This window comes from Leopardus geoffroyi, chromosome B3, assembly GCF_018350155.1.
Source record: "Leopardus geoffroyi isolate Oge1 chromosome B3, O.geoffroyi_Oge1_pat1.0, whole genome shotgun sequence".
NCBI classification, from domain to species: domain Eukaryota; kingdom Metazoa; phylum Chordata; class Mammalia; order Carnivora; family Felidae; genus Leopardus; species Leopardus geoffroyi.
The window spans coordinates 83,536,421-83,560,216 of NC_059337.1; the positions used below are offsets into that span (position 1 = coordinate 83,536,421).

The window sequence follows — 23,796 nt, forward strand, 5'->3', positions numbered from 1 at the left end:
CTCTTTAGAACAGTTTCCAAAATAATGGCAGTATAAAATTACGTTGAAAATACTGTCTATTAGAATAAACTCTGCACTGTGACTTTAAGTCTCACTCAGGGGCAGTTAGTTGCGCTCGTCAGGAATATGCATCCCAGTTGCTGTCGGCTGAACGTTTCATCAAAAATGTCTATCTCCAAAGTAGCTACTACAAGCTTTTCAGTTATTCCTTTCTCGTCAATATTAGACATTTTGCTAACACAATGGATGTTCAAACTGGGTTCTCGTTAGCGAACATAATAGTATGTGCAGTGGCTAAACTATTTTAGAGACATTCCCAACCCTTAAAATGAACAGTGTTTAAGAATCTGGAACCGTGCTGTCCAATATGATAGGCACATGTGGCTATTGAGCAACTGAAATGTAGGTAGTTCCAATGTTAACATAATATTTTGGATACACTTAGTTATATAAAATTTATTATTCACATATTTTTTTTAAGTATGGTTCGCATTATATTTCCATTGGATGCCACTGGTCTTCAAGGTCGTTTATTTTAAAGATGGTGTGCGCAGTTTGATCCTTAATTGATACTGGGTGCTGCCAGAGGTTTAGTAGATTCTAGGCCCCCCAGTAAAACTGACATAATTGGCTCAGTCCTGATGCTGGACTAGGGATTCATTTAATTTAGGTATCAAGCGCCATTATAGGTACTGAGGCAGATAGAACAGAGCAAAATAATCAAAATAATCAACTTTTGACACAGATGATAGATGAGGCGCTTTTGTTTCAATTTACTAAGAAGCGACCATCTGACACAATTTGATCAGAAAACTTGCTTTCATTATAACCTGTTGGTCAACTTGCAGAGGAATAACTAAACCTCTCCTGTTCCAGAACACTGCCATTAGACTGGAGATTCTGGCCCTGGGCCCAGCTCTTTGCAGGGTCCTCGTCTGGACTCTTCCAAAGACCCCGCACCCACACACACATACACAAGGCAGCCATACGTGCCAGAGCCCTGCAGCCTGGTGGGTAGTGCCACTGTAAGCTGATGGGAGCAGTGATGTAATGTAGGGGCCAGAAAACGGAGGTGACCAAGCTAGATTACAGCCTGGTACAGACCATTGCCCTGGTGACTGATCGGCATGGCTGCAGAATTATAAGTGGGCTGTGTCTTTTTACACTAAGCCAAACTATTCTCAGTGGGTTGGGTCTAGAAGGCCATATATCAGTCTTCCCCATCGTACTAAAATAAAGGTGCAGCAATTCCAGGAAATTGTATTTATATTACATATATTAGCTAGAAGATTTATAGTCATCTTTAGTGATACATAAATTATATTTATAATGCACATCTATTCTGTATCCTGTGGAAGATTCTTATAGTAATGACCTCCAATGAATCACACCTCCTAGTGTTCATACCCTTGCCAGTCCCTTCCCACCTCGACTCTGGCCTTGGCCGTGTGACTTGATTTGGTCAACGTAACATCAGCAAATGTGACACAAGCAGAGAGTAGGTAAAGTTCATGCACTCTTCAGTTTGTTGTCTTGCAACCCCAAGGCCACCATGCTGTGAAGTAGCCCAGATTTTTGGAAAGAAAGACATAGATTGTCTCAAGTGCCTACCTCCCAGCTCACCCACCAGCTGAATGCAGCTGCATGAGTGTTAAACATTGTTGTTTAAACATTTAAGGCCACTAGGTTTGGAGGGGTGTTGTTATGCATCAACAGAAATCGGATACAATCCCCAAATTAGGTAAAGATACGTTCCCACACTCAGGGGCTTCTCTGTACCCCGATAACCCTGGCATAGCATAGGTTTAAGCATTTGTCAACAAAAATATTGTTTATGAAAATCTCTATTTTAATATAAAACGGGTTGATAATCTGCTTTATGTAAAGATTTTCCTCTGTTAAGATTAAAAATGTGATTCTAAGTGTAAAGCATTCGAATTGTAGACTAGTTCTCATTACTACTGGATGAGGTAGCCATGACCTGAGTTTAGAGCCTATGTGAATGAAATTTGTCAAATCCTAATTACTTTTAAAATTTGGTTACTTCTAAGAGACAAAAATCCTTACTTCATGAAAATCTAAAACTCATTTAAGTCAACTTAACATTTTAGCATAAAACAGAAGATCTACACTTTAGTTAGGGAAGTAAGGCCTCCATGCACAAAACTGTAAGAAACCCTTAAGAGAGTATGAATAAATGCAAAATTAATGCACACAGTCAGTAAGTACTCAGAGTTTAGAAAAAGAAAAGATTCATCTGGAATGGAATCTCATAGAAAAGTCTTAGAGAAAAGAAGCTCCCAGTTAAATACGGCAAACTGAACACATTCATTCCTTTCTGATATTGCCTCAAATGGCACAAAATAATAAGGACAAAGAAGAGAAAAGGTAACAGCAACAAAAGTTTTGAACAAATAGTATCTGACTTAGCAGACTAGATAGTTAAAATGTGACCTGGAAATGAAAGGAACTCAGAAGCAAGCCAATTCTCTTTGTAGGACCACTGCCCTCAAAAATATACTCAGCAAAGTGAAGGCATGAAGTATCTCTCAAAGTGCGGTGTAGCATACAGAGTTGAAGGCAGGAATGCTTCGCAAGCTCAATGTTAACTGCAGCAGCCTGACCCCACCCTCAGTACTGACCACATGCGACTGTCCCTCCCTAATCCTGTAAGGTCTGAAGCACTGAACTCAGGTACACTAAGCACAGCTGAGGTAAGAGGTGGCATTATGACAACAAGTGTATTACATGAAAATCTTCTGTCAAATCAGATACCTCAAGTTCCCTTTTTCCACATCTCTAAGATCACTAGCAGCTAAATGCGTATTTTAAAGGCAAGAGATTAACCGTATCCCCCAGGAAAAAATGGCCACTCAATAGAAAAGACCTAAGAAAAAGAGTACAACCTGCAAATAAAGCTTCTGACAGATCTGAAGGACTTTACTCTTAGATAGGAAGAGAAAGCCCAAGAAACAGCAGATACTTCAGGATGACTTCTATCTAAAAGAAAGATAGTGACTCAATCAAGCAAGAAGAGACTGGGAAGAACAAGAGACCATGCAAGGAGCTATGGGGTTGTCGGGGGCGGGGGGGGGGGGAATCTATAGTTGTATAGTTACAATCCTCAGACAACCTCAGAAAACATTTCACATTCATTGAACTATTAAAAGATGCTGTAAAAAAAAAATCCAGAACCCTCAAAGAAAATGAAAATTAGGTGATAGGAGAAATTTATAAGTCCAACAGGAGCTTTGGAAGCCAAAGTGGACACAATGTCCCAGCAAACAGAACAAAATTAAATGAGATGAAAAGTGAGAAAAGTACAACTTGAAATTAGTGTCAGAAGTCAGTCATCCAAATAAAAGGTATGGAAAAGGGGAGGCAATGATGAAAGGATTAAGAAAATGTTCAATAAAGAAGGAGTTTTCAAACAGTAAATGTACACCAAGTTCCAACAGAATGGATGAAAAAAGATACAATGTGAGATTTTAGAAAAACTTTGGACAAAATCACCTTGAAAAGCTTCTAGGGATGGAAGGGAAAGATCAAAACAGACAATTAGAAATTAAAATGGCAGCTATTTAACATGCAAGTGAAAATAACAGGGAGTGATGCCTTTAAAATTCTGCGGAAGGAGGACTTCCAGCCTCAAATACCCAGATCAAAAATAAATTAATTAACAAACAAACAAATTCGGAGGGCTGAATACAACTTTTTTCAGACAAGTGAGTTCTTCAAAAGTCAACCTAACCTCCCTTGTAATTTTTCTCAGGAAGTTTCTAGAGTCTGTGCTTCTGCAAAACAAGGGAGCAAGCCAAAAAAGAAGTGTAGAATCCAGGAAGCAAAGGATCCAGCTCAGGGGAGAAGCACAGGGAATCCTCAGGTCAGAGGTAGAAGGAGATTGAGCATCCAAGGCTGTTCTCTGTGCCGCGGTCCCCAAGAGCAACCAGTCCAGGTCAGAGTCAAAGCACCACACCTTTCAGAAAGTCTGTCTCTAAGACAATAATGATCACTTCAGTATGTTCAGACACTTTGAGAGCAGAGTTATCCTTCTGGAGGATTGTTTAGAGGTTCATAGAAAAATAAAAGTAGCATATTAACCTTAAGGGAAAGCAGTTATACAAGCGTGAAAATGCAATCACAGAATACTGCACAGCTTGTCTCAAAAAACATTTCCATAGGCTTAATAATTAAAACATTGAACATTAGGCTAATCAAAAGGCATGGTATAAATTTATTCAGAGGGTGGGGGAAGGGATATAATAGCGACAGTTGGTAGTGGGGAAGGAGCAGGATATAAATCTTCAGGGTTTTTTTTTTAATTTTTTAATGTTTATTTATTTTTGAGAGAGACAGTGAGAGAGTGCAGGGGAGGAGCAGAGAGAAAGGGAGACACAGAATCCAAAGCAGACTCCAGGCTCTGTACTGTCAGCAGAGAACCCAATGTGGGGTTCGAACTCATGAACCCTGAGATCATGGCCTGAGCCCCAGTCGTATGCTCAACCAACTAAGCCCCTAAATCTTCAGTTTTTAAAGTACGAAGGCAACAATATTCCAAACTTAAATCAAATAGGAAATGGCAGTATAAACATGCCATCTGGAAATCTGAAAGTAAATATCCAAAGGAACAGCTTTAAAAGTCAAAAGAAAAAATGATTACCTGTTGTAATTGTGAATGGGGAAGGAGGATTCTTTGACCAAAAGCCTCATCTATATAATCAATTAAATGTAGTTCTGTTTTAAAACAAAAAACAAAAAACCTAAGGGAAGCTGAGCAAGCTAGGATCTGGAGAGGGGGAAGGAAGACAGTTCTGCTCAACTCTGCTATGTTTCAAGTAACATGATGGACCACAGAGCTTACAACCCAGTGGGAGAGATGTAGCCCAGCTAGGAATGATGCTTTTGAAAAACCACAGAGAGATCCATTGTTTATAGCCTTAACAACATAGTTGTATTTCAGAAGGCTGATAAGGGGAAAGGGGGGCGGTGCGGAAATCAAGCAACTCTGAAAGAAAGAACAGCATGAGAAAAGAAATGGCTTAGCAATGCACATGGCAATTAGCCAGACCCTGAGGATTTCAGCCTGGCTGGAGGACTATGGAGTTGGGGGCTAACATTACACAGGGGGAGCCAGATTCTGCTTTGAGGAGTTTGCCAGCTCCAGGCCTTTCAGCCAACATCCAATCTGTGGCTCCTGTGGATGTTGCTATCTTGGAGCCATGCACTAACCAGAAACTTAATCATGAAGCCTCTATTACAGACACCCCATCTGAACTTCCAACACCCTTACTTTTTTCTGTGGTCTCTCTGCCCCCCAAATCTGGAATTAAGTCTAGGACCACCAAAAGACGGTAAGACCATCCAGCAGGATGAATTCTAGAGCCCTAGCAAGTTTAGATAATTGTATCATATTAATGTCAATTTTCTGGTTTTGATCATTGTACTATGGCTGTATATGAGAATTCCTGGTTTTTAGAAAATACACACTGAAGTGTTTAGAAATAAAAGGGAATCATGGTGCTAGCCTTAATCAATTCAGAAAAAAATATGTGCGTGTTTGTATATATACACATTTCTACACACACAAACGCGCACACGCGCACACACACACACACATCTATCTGTGTATATAGAAAAGGATATAGCAAATGTAGTAGAATGTTAACATATGGGGGATCTGGGTAAAAGATATCCAGAATTTTTTTGTTTTCTTCCAACTTTTCTGTAAGTTTTAAATGATGTAAAAATTATATTAAGAGGAAACAATGCTTCAATATCACAACAAACGTATATAGTAGTGATTCCCAAAGTCTTTCCTAAAAGAGGCATATAATCATTTAGTCAGATAACCATTATTGGGAAGAAGTCAAGGACCCAGATCTTTAAAGGGCTGCTGTGCACAGGGTCCCTACTACCCAGAAAACTAAAGCACCTTTCTGATCTCCTGTTACAGCAGAGATATTTGGCATTAGGTAATAAATGGATTTCAGACCCAATCCTACTTATGTCACAGTGGGTCTACTGAATCCATAGACCTACCTAGTGGTGATTACTGCAATTCTTAAATATGTAAATGGAATAGACATACTAATCCATGAAGCTCTCACAATAGACATTGATTCGTTCCTTAAACAGTAGAGTAAAAGAATTGTAATCAGAAAGGTCAAATGAGAGCCCCTGAAGGTACCCCTAGCTTTAGAAAAACTAATAAATTAAAAACCAAGATTGCTTCCCAGAGAAAATTAGATTAGGGCCACTCTTAGACTTAAATGATGCAGTGGTGATGATCCACATTCCCATTTTTATTCTAGTTTACCAGTATGCCCCCTATAAAAACCTGATGAATTATGGTGGATAGCAGCACACTACCACAAATCTAACCAAGCAGTAGCCCCAATTGCAGTTATTATGCCAGATGTGGTCAGCTTTTCCAGGTAAGATTAACACAGCCTACAGAACGTGGCATGCAGGTATTGATCTGGCTAATGCGTTCTTTCTCATACCTATCAAGAGGAAAGGTCAGAATCTCATTGTATTCCCATATGATGGACAACAATGTATATTCATAGTCTTGTCCTAGATTATTAATTCTCCTGCTTTCACATCATATTCCCAAAGCAACCTAAAATATCTGGACATTCTGTAGAACATCACATTGATCTGCCATATTGATGACACCATGTTAACCATTCTTGATGAGCTACAAGTATTAAGGATTCTTGATGTCTTTGTAAGATATATGAGGTTTATGGGGTGAGATGTAAATCCTACCAACATTCAGAGTCTTGTTACCTCCAAAGTTCTGAGGTCTAATGCTCCAGAGCATTCTAGGATTCCACCCCCAAAGTAAAGGACAATATATTATATCTTGTGTCTCCTACATACAATGCTTGATAGCCCATTGGATTTTTGTGGGCAGTATGATCCATACTTGAGAATACTGCTCTCTTTTATCAAATGATTCTGAAGGCTTACAGTTTTGACTGGGGCCCAGAGTAGATCCAGACTACAATACAAGAACTCTGACACTTGGGTCACACTTTTGGGTAAATTTAATGTATTAGAGGTAGACAAAATGATCTTGTGGAGTCTAGGCAATCTCCAAGTAGAGAACACAGCACAGATCATTAGCATTCTATAAGTACAAGGAGCAGAGGGAATCATGTACTATTTGAAAAATAGCTCCTGGCATGCTAGAGATGGAGCATCTCATCAGGGGACATCGAGTAACCATGTACCATGAATGCCCATCATGGCCCACAGTCTCAGAAGCAATCCACCATACAGTTAAAGTGGGACATCTGGGATCAGTCTCAAAGCAGGCCCAAAGGTCACAAAGAATCTGCAAAAATAGCCCAGATTTCCAGGACACCTACCAGTCATGAACAGATGCTTTCCCTTGGCTTATACCTAAGGACCTTATGGTGGCAGTTCCCTATGATCAGCTAACAAACAAAACAAGGAAAACATGACTTTGATTCTTGGGCTCAGACCCTTCAGGGATGAGAGTTTGGGTCATCCCATCAAACAAGACATCTAAACCAGCAAAAGTGATAGCTGAGGGTATGAACAAGCTAGAACAAATGATTAAAAAAGAGAGATGATGAGTATTAGTTGTGACTTCAGGACTAGCTGACCAATGGAGCTATACTATTTAGTGGTCCTAGAAACTGTGACCAACCAGAATCCTGGAGAATCTTCATTTTAGTGAAATGAATTAATGTGAGAAGCAGTGAATCTGAATAGGGTGGGCTATAGTTGATGCTGTCAGTGTCCCACACAAATCATTTTTACGGGGTTGTATACCCATTCTCTCAGCTGCTATGAGTATGGCCTGATAATAGCTCATAGGCATGCCATTTATGCAAACTTGTCCTCAGCCCAAGGAAACTATCTTTCTCAGAAGGAGTGAGGAGTTGGAAATTGTATCCTATCAACATTGGCAAGGAATAACAGGGTGTTGGGTACAAAAGACAATGCCATTTACCCTCCAGACCTTCCTTCTCCCACCCCAGTGAGGGGTTACACTTTATCTGAAAGTATATTTCTTCCTCTGCCTCTTTCCCTTCCTTATCCCATGGGCCTCCTTTGCTCTTTCCTTTTTATGAAATATGTGCCCCTAAATCCTTGTTTCATGATCTGTTTCTAGGATAGCCAACCTCACACATCTGTGATACTGATATGACTCTTATTAGAAAATCTGTGGACTGATGGAACTTTTGCTACCAATTTTTACTAAGCTATACGTTACTTAAGAAGCTAGCTGTTAAAATAATGTTCCTTCAGGATTTCTTCCAGTGCTAATGCATATTTTTAACGAGCTTAAAAAAAAGAACAAAGGTAGGGTTGAGCTCAAACAGCATACCAGGATGTTTATGAAAGTCATATTCGGTGTTATACGTTTGTGAGGTAATGGTGAAGAAGGGATTGGAGAACAGGAGGGGAAAGGTCTCCTGCTCCCCTAGATTATCGGCTGTGCTCTCTGTCACTCCTGCCTGGAAGCTCCAGTGAGTGTGTTTATCTCCTTTTTTCCAGTGTTTCTAACACTATGACAAAAGCATCATTTTAGAGAGACTAATTTGGCAGTGGACCAGAATGGATTGGAGCTGGCTAGGCAACCCATAGAGAACCTGTTACAGAGAGAAGAGTGTAGATGTAAAATGGCAGAGGCCTATGTTTTCATAGTGGCCACAGAAATGGAAAGGAAGGAGTAGAAATTAGATTTATTTTAACCCAAGTGTCCTCAGCCCCAACCACCCTGTGGACTCAACATTGAGGCAACATTAATACCCCAGATTCCCTGGATCATTACCCCCACCTGCTGGTGTCAACCTCATCTTCCCCATTCATTCGTGGTCTACCCAAAGGGAGCCTTGTACTGCTCATGTCCTTCTGCCTCAGCCTCCCCCTGGATGTTGGCTGGAAGACAGTGAAGACTATCTGTCTTCCAACCCCAATTTGTTCTTTTCATGAAGACTTACAGCATAATGAGCACTGACCAAGAGTTTCTTTAGATAATATTGATTCATATCCCACCATCATGTATCATTGAGTATTTCATATGGATATACATTGCCTAATCAATTAGGTGGGACATTTCTTCAGGGAAAATACTTTTTCTGTATAATCAATGGTGTGTTGTGTGTATGATGGTATAAGGCATACTGTTCACACACAAAGTAGATGATACTGTGGTGGAGCCCTTCCCTAAAGAATAGGTGAAAACCTCACAAGGGAAGGCAACCTGTAGGTGTGTGCATGTGACCTTCCTCATGACTCTGTAACATAGACTACCCACTCAGACTGGATGTTACCATATGTGGGAGACAAAGGAGCAAAAATTGTACAAAAGGCAACCACCTCCCGCCCCACCCCACACGGTGCTCGGGGCTCAGCCTTTGCGGTCTTAGCCCCCTGAGCCCATGCTGGCACAAATAAAGCTGATTTCTGGAAAGAAAAGCCTTGGTGTCCCTACTCTGTGTGTGCGACTCACAGCTACAGTACAAGTGAGTAACCTGGACAAGGTTTCCAAGCCACTGCCTAAAGAGAAGAAAAAGTTTCATTCTATATATGATAGTAGAAATGACTGTAAGTGAAAGGACCATCTATTAATGTGATATGATTATGTTATTAATCGGGGCTGTAGTACACTAGCACCTAAGACCTTTGAGAGAGTTAAACTAGAAATTAAAAATGGCTGAGACAGGTGGTCAAAGAAATAGAATGGCCCTTGGGCCTGTAGGAAGGGATTACACACAGTCAGTAGGTACTTACAACTCAACATGCCACTAGTCCATCAAGAGAAGGGCAGCCATGGCAAAGAGAAAAGGAAGAGTGGCAGAGGCCAATATTGGCAGTACCTCCTCCCAAGCCCTCTGACACCAGGGAAAGGTACCCCCAATCATGTTTAAAACAAAACAAAACGCAGTTTGCTACATGCACACAAAAGCCCTACGAGGGAAGCTAATGGAAATACACTATTTTGCTCAATGGCTGCTTGGCTCAGGTGGGGACACCACTTTACTAAACGGCAACAATACTTTAGATCTGATCACTGTAACACTGTGATCTACAGTAAGAAATGTGTGTGTTCGCCCTTCTTCCTGTTCCTGGCACTGAGCTCCCAAAACCCTTGGAATTTCCTGTGATGAGAGCAATAAAGGTAGCTTGTGTTACATTAGTGAAGCAACTCAGGAAAAGCACCTATGGAAGGGGGCTGGTGGCCAGTGGAGCCAACAAACAGTTAAGAGTTAGAATTTTCACTCCCACTGCATCACTACCCCCTCCATCTCCTAGAAGGGGAGAGGCTGAAGATTGACCAATGGCAGAAGATTTAATCAACTATGCCTGAGTAATGAAGCCTCCATGAGAACCCAAAAGGAGAGGATTTGGAGAGGATTTGCCCTATACATCTCTCCCATCAGGCTGTTCCTGAGTAATACCCTTTTATAATAAACTGGCGATTTAATACATAAAATGATTCTCTGAATTCTAGGAGCTGTTCCAGCCAATCAATCAAACCCAAGGAAGCGATTGTTGCAACTCCTAACTCAACTGTTCAGAAGCCCAAGTGACAACATGGATTCATTGGTGACTGGAGTTGGGGCTTAGTGGGGACAGTCTTGTAGGACTGAGCCCTCAATCTGTGGGATCTGACACTATCTCCAGGTAGTGTCAGAATTGAGTGCAATTCTAAGACACCCAACTGGTGTCAGAGAATAACTCGGTGGTGTGTTAAGAAAACACAAACACATTAGAATTGGTGTCAGAATCATAGCTGGCAATCAGAGATTGAACCAGAATGAGAATCGTAATGACTCAGTTATGCAACTGCTATTACGCAACTGCTTTCTGAAAGCTAATTCGGCCGGGTACTTCGCTTCCCCAAAGGTGTATACAGAACCAAATGAAATCAAACATGCTCATTAGGAGCTACAAACGCAGTTTGTGAGGAGTTCCTTGAAATTCATAGCATAGTGTAATGGGAAATTAAGACCAAGGATAAAAATGGAGTAGTATTTAATTTTGTCTTGAATAGCTAAGATTTTGGCAGGTAAAAAGACAGGCGAGTCAAGATTTTTCCCCCTATACTATAATTGTTTTTCAGATATACTCTAGTTCCGAGGTAAAAAGACAAACCCATCACCACGATTGGATCAACAGTTCAAAAACAAAACACAAATCCAGCTGACAGTGGACCAAGGAGGTCATCCTTGTGCAAAAAAACCCCAAACCAAACCAAACCAAAACAAAACAAAAAACAATGCCCACGTAGGAATAAAAGTTCAGAGCTGTGAAAGAAAAAGTCTGCCAGTAAAATCAACTCCTTTTCCTGGTTCAATACCAAACCCTGCACTGAGCAACCTTGAAAGTCCTTCGATTCAAGGGGAAGGCATTCAAAGCAGGAGGTTCGGCACGGGTAGTTAAATGCAGAGGTTGTGCTTCCTTGATTTTGTAGCCTTAGAAAACAGGGCCCTTCCATTACTGCTAATAATGGAGGCCGAGAAGCAGACAAGAATGCTTTGCTTTTGAAGCTAAATCCCCACAGGAGAGCTGCTTTGCTCTGTGTAGGTAGAAAGAGACAAAGAGTTGCAAGAAAACAGTCACATCCTCAGCACTTTTATCTCCTTGCTGCCTAGCTACTTTCACAGGTTAGAGTGTGGAGAGGGAAATTCTTACAGAAGCCCGAGAATAAGCAGGCGCCTCTCTCTCCTGAGCTTCAGGAACACAACCTGCGCAGAGGCACCCCATGAGACAGCGGGCTGCCCTTGACCAATAAGGTTTGAGAAAATGTTCTTACCTCTTCTTGTCTCTTCATGTAGAATCTTTTTTTCCATTGGTTCTTTGGGCTTCCTCCTCAGGCTCCAAGAGGAAGAGAAAGATTGCTGTATTATTTCAAGCCAAAGATATAGTATGGTTTAAAAATAAGCAAGGGCGAGAAGCTTAATAGCGTCGGTGTCTACCACCTTCTCACTTCAGTATCTCAACGTTGCAATGCCCGTTTCTGCTGAGGATAAGCCAGTGAGTGCTTGCTCAGTCCATCATGGGCTCCTCTGGCTCCTAAAAACAGCTTTCAAATCTTGAGCCCGAATTTGACTTTCAGGTATTCTGAGAGAACAGTAAGGAAAGGGAAAAAAAAAAGGATACCTGAATAGGAAAATATTTCCCTGAGCAGAGGGGAGAAAAATCCACTAACTACAGAGCAGTATTTAAAAGAGACACAGACGGGGTGCCTGGGTGGGTGGCTCAGTTGGTTAAGCGCCAACTTCGGCTCAGGTCATGATATCACAGTTTGTGGGTTCGAGCCCCACATCGAGCTCTGTGCTGACAGTGCAGAGCCTGGAGCTGTTTCAGATTCTGCGTCTCCCTCTCTCTCTCTGCCCCTCCCCTGCGCATGCTCTGTCTCTCTCTCTCAAAAACAAATAAGCATTAAAAATAAATACATAAAAATTTTAAAAAAGAAATAAAAGAGAGAGAAACAGAGACAGACCGAAACCCAAACTACATATATCTAGAGATTTTGTGGAGAACTTGATTTTCAGATCTAGTAGACTAAAAAGTTTAAAAACTTAACATGAACAAAGAGCATTTAATAGAGATATGTATCTATACTACTAACTTTGTATTCTGAAAACAGACATTCTCAAATACTTCTGGAACAAAATTTGTTTGGGTAGTAGATTACTGAAAGCCTTTTAAGACTTCTAATATGCAATAAAATTGGAAATAAGCGAAAACAAAATATGCACTTATCAACCACGAGAAACTTTTAACAAAATTCTTGGTTAAGAACAAAAAAAATAAGCCCTAAAGTTACAGACTGTTCAGAAATAATAAAACTATTAACTATTAGCATTTAATTGTTACTTGTGTGTCACTTTTTCTTAACACTACTTTATACTTAATCCTCATCACTCTATGAGGTAGATGCCTTTATCTCCATGTTTCAGGTGAGGAAACAGACACAGAGAGCTCAAATAGCTTGCCCCAGGTCACAGAGGTATTTAGTGGCAGACTCAGAATTTGAACCCAGACATCCTAGTTCTAAGGCCCACATCTCTAACCACTAGACTGTAAAATTTCATAAAACCCCACAGGAACGGCCCAAGTCAAAGAGGAAAATTCATGGCCTCAATAGCTTTTTATTTTTTAAAAAACAGATTGCATAACACAAGATTCCAGTATGATGGCACTCTTAGCAAATGAGCCTATTTCCTCCTTCTGCACTAAATGCATAGGGAAAGAAAGAACCAAAACCAAAGTAGAAATGGTGTTGCCCTGACGATTGATCTGGTCTGGGTTACTGTGTTGAGGTGAGACCCACAGACCTGTGAACATTACATAGACTCAAGCTAAGGATTGAGAAGAATCATGACTTGGACTAACAATGCCATCAACATTACAGGATCTATACATATGGAGTCAGAATTGTTTCTGTGTATATGAAGTCAAAATTGAGTTCTGTGATGACAATTGTAATGATTGTGATTACAGTAACTTGCTAAATTGCTATAAATGGGGACCTTTCAGGATGAAGTGGTTAGGAGCCCAGGCTGTGGCATCAGACCTTGGCTTGAGGCTATGGCTTGGCCACCTGCTAGTTTGAGGACATTGGTAAAGTTACTGAACCTCATTTTCCTCTTATATAAAGTGGGAAAAACAATAGCTACCACCACCCCATCTCCTGAAGTTGTTGTAAGAACTCATTATAAAGCACTCAGTAAGGTACCTGGCACAGAATAGCTTCATTCTCTCACTTTATATATGTTCTAGACACACGCAGCACTGGAAAATAAAGTGCTACCAGAAGACCAAAAATTCAAGAATATCCACCCTTCAAAAGTCAGAGTAGACAAATTAATTGTCAAAGGAAACCCTAAGACTTCAGAGCCTCTGTAATAACAGGCTAGGGTATTTGGACAAGCCCTCTTGATAACAAAACAAACACAAACCTAAAATCTCTTGGCAAAATGTTAAAAACAAACAAACAAAAAAAAGAAACAAAAAAAAACCCCACACATGTTTCTTAAAAGAAAGAGGTGCTAACAACACAGTTAGAAATAACCAGAACAAAGGGAACTCCAGAGATAAATGAACACAGAAGCCACTTTTGTCCTGGGGAAAGCTTTGCTCTCATTAGACTTAAACTTGCATTGTTAAAGAATTTGGGTCACAAAAGGGCCATATGTCAAAGCTAAGACTCACACAAAATGGAATGCCTAATGGGAGACTGTCACCTCAATAAGCTAGGACCCAAACAGAAGGAAGAACCAGAGGAATCCAGGCCTTCTGTGAGATCTTATAACCGAGATAGACCCAGAACTCAAGGCCTGAAGTAGGATTAGAGTGGTCCTGGACTGCAATCACCCTCAGGTGCCAAGCAGAAGCCAACTCAAATGCTCTCTGGAAGACTGTAGCTTTGGTCTAGTTCTCCACCAGTTCCTCGAGATAGTTCCGAGTATAATAGTCTGGAATTGATGATGAGGATGTATGCTAAAAACAAGTTATCTTCAGGGAGAAAAGCAGAATCAGTCATGTATGCATGCATGTGTGCACATGCACACGTACACACACACACACCCACCCCCCCCACACACACACACACCCTGGGACACAAACCCACACAAGATTTGGCCTGACTATAAGAATTCTGATTATGTTTAACGAAACATGTAAGCTATGCATCTGCAGGGAGCAGGAAATTTTTATCCAGTGATCTTTGCAAATGAGAAAGAGAATCAAATAGAACTTCTGGATTTAAAAAATGTGATCACCAAAGTGAAGAACTCAGTGGATGAGTCAACAGAAGATGATGAATAGGGTTAGGGTTAAAAATCAAAACAAGTTATCCAGATTGTAGCCCAGGGAGACAAACAGGAAAACCAGGAAGAAGTAAAAGGTACAGATGTTAAAGTCAAGGGTATTCAGGGTCCCCAAAGGAAAGAGTAGCACAGAGACCACATTTGAAGAGATATGGCTGAGAATTTTCCTTCACCAATCCAGACTCAAGAAGCTCAGTGAATTCTAATTGTGATAAATAAACATCAGTCCATACCTAGACACAGCATAAACTTCTAAATACCAGGGACAAGGAGGATACTCTGCTATCAAATCTGAGAAAAAACAACAGATTTTCTTAAAAAGAGTGTTGGACTGACAGAAACAAGACAGAAAACAGAATAATCTTTTAGTATGTTGAAGATCATGATCAACCTAAAATTCCGAGTGAAAATATTTCTAGAACCAAGGTGAAATAAAGACATTTTCAGAAAACAAAAAGCTTATCACCCAAAGGAAAATCTAACAAATGCCCATTGGGTAGCAGCAAATATGATCCAAAATTGATGATCAGAGAAGTGAAAAGGATTTGTGAAGTCATGTAAAAAAACCTTGAACACATAAACTAGGTCTCGTGGGTTCTAACTATGGAAAGGTCATTACTTTTCTGAAAGGAGGGTACAGTTACCAATTAACTTTAGACTTGTTATGTTGATACCACAACTTGATAGGTTGTGATTTTTAGGATAAGATGTAAAAGGAATAGAAAAAGTGTATAATGCCTAAACTAGTAGAGGAAAAATGGAATTTAAAAAAAATTAACAGACGCAGGAAACAGTTCCACAACACAGGAGAACAAAGCACAAAGTAAAGTTAGATTTAAGCCAGATGAAAAAGTGATCACACTTTATTTAATTGAAACATACAGAAGAATGAGGAAAATCTCTATAAGCTTAAAAATATATATCCTGAAAATCGGGGTGCCTGGGTGGCTCAGTCGGCTGAGCATCCAACTTTGGCTTAGGTCATGATCTCACAGCTTGTGAATTCCAGCCCCACGTCAGGCTCTGTGCTGATAGCTCAGAGCCTGGAGCCTGCTTTGGATTCTGTGTCTCCCTCTCTCTCTGCCCCTCCCCAACTTGTGCCATGTCTCTGTCCCTCAAAAATAAACATTAAAAAAATTATATATATATGTATATATACATATACGTATATACACACACATACACACACACACACATATATACATAATCACCTTATACATGAAAAAAAGCAAGAGGCAAGAAAATTATCTATCACCTTTTGTGGAAGAAAGAAAGAATAGAAATGAGCATGCTTATTTTTGAAAAATAAAGCATAAATGAGAAATAAAATCAGTGTCCTATGGGGGTACAGGGGGTTGGTATCTATGAAGTAGAAGTGATAGAGAAAGGAACGAGACTTGTAAGTATACCTTTTCATATAGTTTTGACTTTTGAACCATGTTAATATTTTATGCATTCAAAAAATAAATTTAAACATGAATGGGGAAAACATGAAAGTTGAATGCAAATAGAAACAAAAGAACCCAACCATCTATCACATTGGCCATATTCATAATTATACACCTAATTACACAGAAGGAAAAATAATAATCCAAACAATTTCTGAGCACAGTACTCTGACAATACACCCTCAATGGAATACAGTTTAGTCTAAGGACAAAAAGAAAGCTGCAAAGAAATTTTTTAAGTGACTTAGTTTGTTGTTGATGAAGCCATTATGAAATATTCTGAATGAATCACAGGACTGAACAAATATATTGTTGGGAACCCAGGTTCTCGTTGTGGGAGAAGACAGGTACAAGTATCAAAAGTGGACAGAAGAAAAAAAAAGTCCTGTAGTATTAGGATAGAATTAGAAACCTCATTAGTATAGGGTCACCTGGGTGGCTTAGTAAGTTAAACGTCCAACTCTTGATTTCGGCTCAGGTCAGGATCTCGAGGTTTGTGAGATGGATCCCCCATCGGGCTCCATGTTGACAGCATGGAGCCTGTTTGGGATTCCTTCTCTCCCTCTCTCTGTGCCCCTCCCAACTTCATTCTCTCTCTCTCTCTCTCTCTCAAATAAATAAATAAAATGTTAAAAAAAAAAGAAACTGCGTTAGTATAACTTGAGATTTCTTAGCTTTCCACAGAAGGAGTTGGAAGCAACCTCATCTCAGTACCCAAAGTGCCTCTAGCATCCAGACCTCAGTTGAACATTATGACATCTTGGAGAAAAGAAGGATTTCAGGGCTGAGACAGGGTAAGTTAAAAGAGAAGCTCTGAAGATCTTGACCAGAGAGTAAAGAAGTGCTCTCACACCTGGTGGGTAATGTCACAGAATGGCCCCCCCTGATACTGGGAGCTTGAAAGAGCTCAAGATGGCCAGACCATGGGTAATTTAACTTCAAAATGAGTAATGACAGGAACTGATCACAATACTGAATCAACAACTCATCCACAAATCCACCCTGATCCTGAACCCTTTTTTTGAGGGGGAGGACAGAGAGACAGGATGCATATGCACATGGGGGTGGGGCAGGGGAAGAGGGAGAGAATCTCAAGCAGACTCACCCAGGGTGGATCCCCACATGGGGCTCCAGCTCATGACCTCAGCTAAAAATCAAGAATCGGGTGCTTTACCAACTGGGCCACCCAGGCACCTCCTAAAACTTTATTTTAAAAGGGATGGGGCAAGAGAAGAGAGAAAGGGAAAGCTTTTCTTTAGAATGCCAACAACCAGGTGGAGAAGGAAAGATATAAATTGAAAACCATTGTTTTGCAACAGTAAAAATCACCAACGGAAGATAAAATATGGAGTAAGAGATTGCTGGGGACCACAAGGTAGAGAAACCCGACAGACACCTACCTTAACCAAGGGATCAAACATATTATAATGGGATAAACTATACTATTCGCCCCTAACACACTCACTGATGAGAACACAGCATCATCTGTGTAGTATTCCTGCCAGAACTATTTACCCAGACCTAAAGAGGGAAGGAGTCAGACAAATACAAATAGAGCAATATCCTGCAAAACCACCACGCTGGATTCTTGAAAAAAGAGATCGACAACAGACAGATACACAGACACTGAGATGGAAAAACAAAACAAAACAAAACAAAAAAAGTCTGGGTCTCTCTTCTATATTAGTGAAAACTAAATGGAGTTCAAGACCCTTCGTTGGATCCCGAGTGGAGGAAAATTTTTAAAAGACCTCGTTGGAACAATTGAGGATATCTAAATATGAACTATTAGATGATAATGTTGTATCAGTGTTAAAATTCCAAAGTGGATCATTATATTGTGGTAGGAGAAGGTCCATGGTTCTTCAGAAATAAAGGCTCAGCTCTCATCAAGTTTAAAAAATACTTAAGTGTATGTATTTATGAATTTGCATACACACAAATTCATACACACAAATTCATTTGCATACACACAAATTCATACACAGAATTTAGCAGAGTACCAATGATTGGTGAATCTAATTGGTAGTTTTCCTTGCAAATTTTCTGTAGATTTCAAATTTTTCAAAATCAAAAGTTGGGGAAAAGTTAACTGAAATATACATTTAAAGCACATATGATTACATTAGATGTAAACAAGGAAAATATCCAACTATATGCAGTATATAAGAGAGCCATATTCAACATGAAGATTATTTTTAATGTTTATTTATTTTTTTTGAGAGAGAGATACAGAGCGTGAGTGGTGGAGGGGGCAGAGAGAGAGGGAGACACAGAATCCAAAGCAGGCTTCAGGCTCTGAGCTGTCAGCCCGGAGCCCTACGTGGGGCTCGAACTCACGGACTGAGAGACCATGACTTGAGCTGAAGTCAGACGCCCAACCGACCAAGCACACAGGCACCCCTAAAAATGAAGATTTTTTAAAAAGGTAGTTCTGGTGGCTCTATAAACACCAGACAAGATAAATTGTAAGCAAAAAACATTACCAGAAAAATTAATCTCAATGATTTTTCAAAAAGTTCAATTCACAAATATATTTAAAAATTCCAAAACTGGGGGCGCCTGGGTGGCGCAGTCGGTTAAGCGTCCGACTTCGGCTCAGGTCATGATCTCGCGGTCCATGGGTTCGAGCTCCGCGTCGGGCTCTGTGCTGACAGCTCAAAAGCCTGGAGCCTGTTTCAGATCCTGCATCTCTCTCTTTCTCAGACCCTCCCCTGTTCATGCTCTCTCTCTCTCTGTCTCAAAAATAAATAAATGTTAAAAAAAAAAATTCCAAAACTGTATGTCCAATAAAATGGCCTCAATATATAAAGCCACAGCAACACAGTACAAGGAGAAATAGAAAAATCTACATTCTTAACAAGAGGTCTTAACCTAAATCTCAGTTGTTGATGGACCAAGCAGCCAAAGCAGAACTCAAATGAGTGGAAATACCCACATACGCAAGAATCTAAAGTTTAGCATCCATAAACACCTTCTGTAATGCTAGGAGATATTCTCTCGCTAAAGAAAAAAATAAATCCAGAAAGAAGACCTCGAATATAGAAAGCAAGGGTAATCAAAGCAATTAAAAAAACAAAAAAGCTCTAAAACTTCTTCTTCACAGAAAAAAAATAACCCTAGAACTATTGTCTTTATATATATATAATTTTATATATATATGTATATATGTGTGTGTATGTATATATATATATGTATATATATACACACACACACACACATATATATATACACACACACATATATATATTTACATATATATATATATATATATATATATATATATATATATATTTGAGGGGGGGAGGGGCAGAGAGAGAGGGAGACAGAATCTGAAGCAAGCCTCAGGCTCTGAGCTATCAGCACAGAACCTAACACGGGGCTCAAACTCATGATTGGTGAGATCATGACCTGGGCCAAAGTCGAACACTTAACCAACTGAGCCACCCAGGTGCCCCCGAGATTATCTTAATAGGAGAAGTGGATGAAATTGAGAAGGAACTAAAAGCATGGAGACATGGTTATTTTGTACAAAAGGAAGCTATAGATTCTGATTAAGTCTGGAAGATAGAAAAATATTTAGATGCATATCAAAAATGTAAGATTAACTACTAGAAAAATACAGTGTATTTTTCCTAAATGACCTGAGTAAAAAAAAAAAAAAAAAAAAAAAACAGGAACAAAAGCAAACAAATAAGAAGTTAATCAAAGACAGGAAAAGTAACAAATCAAGAAAATAAGAAGCATGGTAAAATATGGTATGTCAATCCAAACATGTCTGTGACTCCAACAGATGGCTTGTAGGAGGAGAAACAAAGCTAGGAGCTATTTACAAGAGATACCCCTAAAATAAAATGGCATTTTATTTTAAATAAAATTTTATTTAAATAAAATAAAATAAAATAAAATAAAAAGTTGAAAATAAGGAGATGAAAAAAATACATACCAGAAAAATACCAAGAGGAGCACAATGTCAGACAATACAGTTTGAGGCAGACATCACTAACAGAAGACAAAGAGGTGTATTTTTATTTTTAAAACATTATAATCCACAAAGATCATAATAGTCACACACAGATGTGCATTATCCCCAGAATTTCAAAATACAGAATGCAAAAAAGCCTCATAAAAATATAAAAAAGGAAAATTTATAACCACAGTAGGTCTAACAGCCTTAGAATCCATTCCTATGCAACTTCTCCAAGTTTCTCCTGATTAGCAAAATCTTACTATTTGTTTAGTGTCTAGGTTACTTTTTCTCAGGTCTCAGTAGATCTCCATCCCTAGAGCATGCTAAGAATTGACCCTGGTGATATAGCGAATGGTAACAAGGATGGCTGTGGTGGGTCGTGAGGAGAATGACATCCCATTTCAAGACATCTGCCCTGGTTGAGGTGATCACGTAGGTTTCAAGCAAAGGAAGGCACCTCTCTTCAGATTTTGGCAGACAAGATACTTCCACTGACGAGGGAAGCTTGGGGTGACTTGGGCTTCAAGATCGTTAGTTTTCTCAGTCTAACCAGACATTTCTATTCCAAGTTTTGGGATCCCATTCTTTCCTATTAATGCCCTAAACTTTAATGAAAGAAACTTGCCACACTGTGAATTTAGCACTCACAACTCTACAGTCCACACAATTAAATTTTGTACCTGATTTTTAGCAGTATCAGCCCCGTGACTACAAGAAGTAATCATTCTTGCAGGGCTATAATAGAAGGTCTCTGACTTCCTATAGTCACATCCTGATTTGAGCTGAGAGCTAACGAGCCTGAACTTGTCCTTTCCTCTCTGTAAATATTCTAGTATATTCAGGGCAATCCACCTCCACAGTTCTGTTCTTTAGTCCTCATTACTGCTCTAACAGTCAAGTCCAGCACTTGCTTGAGACCTCAAGGCATTTGCATCCAGTGACATTGCATCACAATTAACCACAAGTGATAGCTTGATTAATTGGGATTCCATGGCATGCCAGATATTACCAGCATCCCATTTTCCATTAGCAAGGAGCAGAACACTGCACTTAAGCCTAGACAAATCCCGAAATGCCATTTGTGTGTGTGTGTGTGTGTGTGTGTGTGTGTGTGTGTTTGCGTGTGGTATTTATCTTCTGGGACCACTTCCAGTGCCAATTCTATCACTCAGGGTCCAGGCAAGAGACAGAAACTACATAGGAATTTTATCAGGGAAGATTAATACGAGGAGATATCTACAAGAATATAGGGAGAGGGAGAATATAGGGAGAGGGAGAGCAGCCAACGAAGGAACAAACTTGGAAGGGCAGCCCCTTCCCCGTAGTGGGATTCAGATCTCCTAGAGGACAAGTCTCCAGCCTACTAGATAGTGGAGAAGCACTCCAGATGCCTAGAGCCAGACCTGGTCCAAAGTGGGTGAGCTGAGGCGGGTCCACGGTGAGGCCTCCTGCTGGGTGCCCGCAAGCAAATCAGGCAGGCTGGGCACTGGCAACACAACTTGCTGGAGAGTAAGCGCCACTCTGTGTCCTACACATTGCACGGACAACCAAACGGGAGTTCACTTCAAACAGGAAGGTGCCCCTGCTTCCTGCCATGTCCCTCCAGCACCCTCTACTGGCAAAGGCTGGCATTGCGCCGGACGGCAAAGGAGAAAGGTTTACAGTGTGGCTCCGCTATCAAGACAGTGAAGGGCCCATTTGGAGCTGAGGGGCAGTAAATTGGTAACTAACGTATTCACTCGCTATTGCACCCCCTTTTCCTTCACCCAGTCCATTAGCTGTCTGGGGCTCTTTACCTGGCTCAGTACCCTAAACCCTTATTCCCAATGGGGTTAGCCCTGGGTAATACTGCCTAGGGAGTGCCACTTGAGCACTTTGCTAACCTTGATCATGGACATAGTAGTCCCAGGACAGGACGGAACCCAAGGGAAGCCCTAGACATCTGCCATCCATATTTCTCTACATCTTCCTTGGGCAAGGAAACGTTCCCTTGATAGTTTCATCAATCACTCCGGTCTTACACGTGGGTTGTGCTGTTTTTCATTTTTGTCCATTTGCCTGGTAGTGACTCCTGCAGCTATGAGTGTCCAGGTGGCTCTGTCAATATCCACACTCAATAGACATATCACTGTGCCTCCTGGAGGAAGCATTTGTCCTTTGGGCACTAAAACCTCTAAGCTAGCCAAGCCCAGATTCACAGGGACAGGAAACACTTCGTAAGTGAGTTATGCTATAACCATTAGAGGGAATGGAGACAAGGTTCCAGAGGAGAAAGCTGAAGCACATAGAGGTTAGATACCTCACAGAGGTTGCACGGTTACAAACAGCTAATCTGGAATTCAAAATCATGCCTGACTCCAAAGTCCACATTGTTTCCAATCTACCATGTGGCCTCCGGACTATCTGCCAGGCAGCTGTGAAGTATTAATGATAAACACAACATCGGGCCCCAAACCTCCAGTGCTGTCTCAGCCTCTAAGAGAATCGCCTCCATCTCACAGACACCAGACACACAATGCCTTGAGCTGTGCTTACCTGCTTCCAGCTCTCCCTGCCTGTTTGTGCTGTGCATCACCCAAAACCCGGCATCGTTCACCCAAGAATGTTGAAACCAAGGGTCCTACCTTTGTGGCTAGAGTTTTCTTCCCTTATGTCAGAGCTGCTGCACTTTTTCCAAGCTCGAAAACATTACAGCAGCACTAGCTCATGGGTCCAGACCTTCGGCAGTTGTCCTACCACACTTTTTACCCTGCGGGCGGTGGACAGGTAGTCTGGCTCAAGGGCGGCCATAGTAGTTTTGCGGCGGGGCGGGGGGGAAACACAACTGACCATGGGTGGTGGAAATTTTAAGCTGCTGAGGGAGGAACAGCTGACCTTTAAGAACGCCTCCAAGCATGAGTGCGGCTGTTAGGAAAAGGAGCAGCAGCTGCAAAGGAACGAAGGCACCCTTACAGGTGATTAACCACCACTAATGCCTCTCCTTCGAGATGGTGGGCGTGGCTGCCCCAGCCTCCAGGTATGTGTTTTATGATGATCTCTCCCTTCATGGCACCCTAATGGGAACACGTGGCTCAGATTTGGGGAAAATATTAACTAAAACCTACATTAATACAGAGTCTAATAGAGTCCTTTTTTTTTTTTTTTTTTTCTTAAAGAAGCAGCTGGCCATAACCTAATAGGGAAAGAAATGATCATGATGTAGCTGTTCTCCTTGCAGATGAAACTTCATAATAATATAACTTTCATGCATATAGGTCACCCCCAAGACCAGGCTCCACTGTGGGTTTGAGAAACATGATCTAATTTGTGTAGCTCTAAGTGCTCAGTCAGGGTCAGGCATTATTCATCCACGTATCACATTTTACCACTGAGTCAGGTGAGGGATGAGGTAGAGCCCACCTTGGGAAATGGTGTGAAATGAGGAAAAGTATCTTCAGCTCTGGACCAGCAGGGCACCCCCCTCCACCCCCCTACCCTCCTTCCTCCAAGTTCCTGGAGCCTGGCCTCCCTCCCTCTGCTCTGCTCTCCACTAACCGAAACCTATTTCCTGTGTCTC

The 23,796-nt window shown here is 40.8% G+C and overlaps 1 long non-coding RNA gene across 4 annotated transcripts in view; it reads right to left on the reverse strand.

The window, feature by feature from the left end:
- LOC123583533 overlaps positions 1-23,454 on the reverse strand; it is a 216,836-nt gene extending 193,382 nt beyond the window's left edge. For 3 of the 4 annotated variants that reach the window (XR_006704926.1, XR_006704924.1, XR_006704923.1), the window contains exon 1: positions 22,865-23,454. This is a non-coding gene — a long non-coding RNA (uncharacterized LOC123583533). The remainder of the gene's footprint in view (positions 1-22,864) is intronic. The other variant, XR_006704925.1, reaches the window with a different exon arrangement.
- Between the last annotated feature and the right edge of the window lie 342 nt (positions 23,455-23,796).